Genomic DNA, 4,386 nt, shown 5'->3' on the forward strand with positions numbered 1-4,386 from the left:
ACATATGCCAAGTGTTTTGCAAATCTTAAAGTGCTGTATAAATTCTACCTATATGTCTAGCTATACACACACACACACATAGTATCTATATATTACTTTATTTGATCCTAACAAGGACCCTATGAGGGAGGTGCTGTTTATTATCCCTACTTTACAGATGAGAAGCTTGAGGCTGAGAGAGGTTAAATGACTTGTCCAGGTCAATACAACCATGAAGTACAAGAACTAAAGCTCATACTCAGGCTTTCTAATTTCACAAAGTCACAGAATTTTGGAACTAGGAAGATCAACCTGTCCACCTCCCTTTATTTTAAGAAAAATATGTATTTCCCACAATATTATTATCCACTAAGAGGAGAAACTACATCCCCAGTACTCAGTTTGCCTACTTGAGGTGGGTATCAATTTTTGCCCTGGGCATTGAACCTTTCATAGGCAAATTAATTTTTTTGTATAAAATGCAGTGGTAGGATGCTAAAATTTTCTAAAGGTCCTTAGAAGGCATTGTGGGACAGTAGAAAAAAACACAGGCTCCATAGTCAGAAGTTGTTGTTATTCAGTCATAACCCTGTGAACCACAGTCCATGGGATTTTCTTGGCAAGGATATTGGAGTGGTTTGCCATTTCTTTCTCTAGTGGATTAAAACAGAGGTTAAGTGGATTGCTCAGGGTCACATAGCTGGTAAGGATCTGATGCCAGATTTGAACTCAGGTCTTCTAGACTCCTGACCTAGTGCTCTATCCACTAAGCCACCTAGCAGCTCCTAGGTAAATTGGGTTAAGTGACTTGCCCAAGGTCACACAGCTATTAAGAACTCTATCCACCATGCCATCTGGCTGCCCTATCGTCAGAGGACCATGTTCAAATCCTACTTCTGATACTTACTACTCATGATACCTTGGGCAAGTCATTTCTCCTTCTCGGTCCTCAACTTTTTCATCATAAAAATGAGGAGGTTTGAACTAATTGGCCTCAAAAGTCCCTTCCAACTCTGGATCCATGATCCTTCCAGCAATCCTACTTGCTTGCGCCTTAAGAAATGCAGGGACAGAAACAGTCCAAGGAACACTGAATGTATGATTTCAGCCTCCCTGCTTCCCACAGTAGCTTTAATAAAAGTCAGTCCCAGAGTTTCAGGGTTTTTGTTTTTGTTTTTTTTTTTTTTACCTTGGTGTACGGAAGTATAATTTTAAGTGCCAATAATGTGATTGCTTTCACACAACTGTGACTTTTTTTCCTTTTAAACTATGAGCCACCCCAAGGACTCTGTGCTGTCAATGTCATTTGTTAGCGGTGTCAAAAAAGCCACTGCCAGTTTTGAAGAAGACAGGCCTACAAATATAATCACCACCACTGCCAGAGTCACCAGAGAATATGGTAGGGTTTGGGAGAGCTAGAAGTAAATAATTCAGTGCTTAGCATGCGTTTGCTTTCAATATACCACAAAATGAATACTATGGTTTGCCTACATAGGAAACAGCAAACCTCAATTAATGGAAAATTCATAACTACAGCTCTCCGACTGATGTGCATGATTTGAATTTGAATATAATTGATTTCTGATACATGCTGCCATTTTGAAGAAGAGCAACATAGAGGAAAAAAGAATAGGAAAAGGAAGAAGCTCAAACAAAAGAAGAGGAAAGAAGCCACAGCTTGTGGGCTGGTATTTTTAAAAGTAGGTTTTATTATTGCAGCAGAAAAAATTAATTTCTGCATTGAGAAAGTGCCAACAGAGAAGTAACAGCCCACATAAAGGGTTTCTTCATATAGCTGGCACTTGAAAAATTTTTGCTAACTACCTTCAACAATTACAGATTAATGGCTTATGAACTAACCAGCTTATTAAATAACTCCTACATAGAGATAGTAAGTAAGGTGTAGTGAATGGAAAGCTGACCTGGAAGTTAAGACCTAGATTCAAGTTTGCCTCTGACACATGCTGGCTAGGTGACCCTGGGCAAGTCACTCAACCTGTTAGTGCTCAGTTAGGTAATTCGCCGAGACTATAAGTTGCATAGAAGGTAACTTGTATTGGTAGGAACCAGCTCTCCCAACTCTACACCTCAACAGAAGTATCCTCACCTGAGAGTTCCCCATTACAATGAAGTCACAGATCTAGTCCCTATTCCATATATACATACATACATACATAATACACATTCCATATACATATCTGTATGTAGAATATACACATATATGTGTGCATACACATGCATATGTGTATGTGTGTGAATACGTACATGTACATGTATGTGCATATATATCCTATTACTTGCTTTGAGTATTTTGCCCCAGTACTTCATGGAAGTAAAAGAATGAACCATCAGCAACCCCAGCATGGTACAGTTTGTTTCCTTAGGAAAGGACACTGCACCTTATTTTAAGGTTGCTTGGAAGGATGCCAGGGTTAAGATGAAGTAGTATAATTTAATTTGAAGATGTCTTATCTTGCAGTCTGGGATATTAGGAAGTCAGTGAGGAGGACAAGAGTGAGAAGAATAAGAGTGAGGAAGATAAGAGTTGTGATGGGTGCCTGGAATACTACAGAGAAAAAGGAATATTTCTTTTTGTTGTTGTTGTTAACACCCTAAGAATCTGCTCTTGGCCAGAACATAAATACGTGCTTAGGTAATGAGGCTGCAATCTGGTGGGAAAGCCTTAAACACTTTAGTATAAAAGCAGACACTATAATCAGTGGAAAAACTAAGGAAGAGTAGGCCCAGACTTATTTCTTCTGATATTTGGTGTGTCTGAAGAGAGCTGTGTGTATGTGATGGCCTGGAGAGTTCTTAAGATTTCTAGGTGAGGGCTCCAGTCTGAAAGTATCTCAGAAACTTCGGTAACACATATGTATAGAAACACAAATTCCAGTGGCTCTAAATGACCTCCAAGATTAAACGGAAAGTCATCTGTTTGGCATTAAAAGCCCTTCATAATCTGGCCCCTTCCTACCTTTTCAATCTTCTTATATTTTACTTCCATGACCCAATTCTGTGATCTAAATACAACCGACTTCTTGCTATTCATAATACACAACACTTCACCTTCTCTCTCTGTGCCTTTTTGCAGGCTGTCCCCTCAAAGCCTGTGATGTAGTCCTTCCTCACCTCCATTTCAGAGTCTCCCTGGCTTCCTTCCAGACTCATCTTAAATATGGATTGGCTATCCCCCATGCCTGGAATTCTTCCACTCTTCATTTCTGACTCCTAGCTACCCTGGATTCCTTTATATCTCAATAAAGTCTCATCTTCTGCAAGAAACTTTTGGCAATCCTTAATCTCAATGCTTTCCTTCTGCTTCTTTATATATAATAAATGTGTGAATATATGTGTGCACATATATGCATGTATGTGTTTATATATATATATATGCCTGCACATCTATACACATATATGTCACTTAACATAGTTTGCCTCAGTTTCCTCATCTGTAAAATGAGGATAATAATACTCCCAACACCCAGGGTTGTTCTGGGCTCAAATGAGATAATAATTGTAAGGCCCTTAGCACAGCACCTGGCAAATAGTAAGTGCTATATAAATTTGATTTTAAATGTGTATATGCACATATGCATATGTATATATAACACATATATGTATAATACTACATATTACATAGTATTATAATAATTTATTACTATATCAATGATATTATTCACAGGTATGCATACACACACACACACACACACACACACACACACACACACACACACACGTATACATATTTTGCATAGTTGTTTGAATGTTGGTCTCGCCCCATTAGGCTGTGAGCTCCTTGACAGCAAAAGTTGGTTTTTGTTTATTTGTTTTGACTCTCTCCAGCGCTCAGCACAGTGACAGGCACACGGTAGGTGCTTAATTAAACCCAGTTGACTTACTGCTTTGTTGATGTTACAAGAAAGCTCTACCGTCGGCACGTAGAGGGTTGGAGCGGGCCGAGCCCAGGCCAGGCCAGCAGGGAGGCCCGGCTCCTTCCAGCCCAGTCTCAGTCTGAGGCCCACCTCAGCCCGAGGCCCCACTTGCTGGTGGCCCAGGGCGGTAGGGTGGTCTCCCAGGTGCTTCGGCAGCTCCCCTCCTCCCCCTCCTCCCCAAGATAGCGGCCTCCAGAAAGCCACAGAGATAGGGGTCCTCTTGGCTGGAGCTGCACCAGCAGCTCTAGTAGGGCCTTCTCCAAGGTTAGGGCAGCTTCCCGGCCACCTGGGCTGCCAGCCCCAGGTCTTGGCAGGCTTCTGCACAGGCTGGAGGAAGACACAGCCCCCGAGTTGCTTCTGGAACCCCCAAAGGGCTCTCGGCCCCTTCGCGCTTTGCCTTTGCCAGCTCACGGGAAAAGCGCACAGCCCGGGAGAGGTGACACGGTTCTCGTCGAAATAGAAACCCAGCGAC

At 41.6% G+C, this 4,386-nt stretch overlaps 1 long non-coding RNA gene across 1 annotated transcript in view; it reads right to left on the reverse strand.

Moving 5' to 3' along the window:
* Positions 1-3,999, reverse strand: part of LOC114025390 — a 91,117-nt gene extending 87,118 nt beyond the window's left edge. Inside the window, exon 1 of the long non-coding RNA XR_003567019.1 lies at positions 3,882-3,999. This is a non-coding gene — a long non-coding RNA (uncharacterized LOC114025390). The remainder of the gene's footprint in view (positions 1-3,881) is intronic.
* Between the last annotated feature and the right edge of the window lie 387 nt (positions 4,000-4,386).

Source organism: Vombatus ursinus, unplaced genomic scaffold (assembly GCF_900497805.2).
Source record: "Vombatus ursinus unplaced genomic scaffold, bare-nosed wombat genome assembly UNPS02014830.1, whole genome shotgun sequence".
Taxonomy (NCBI): Eukaryota; Metazoa; Chordata; class Mammalia; order Diprotodontia; family Vombatidae; genus Vombatus; species Vombatus ursinus.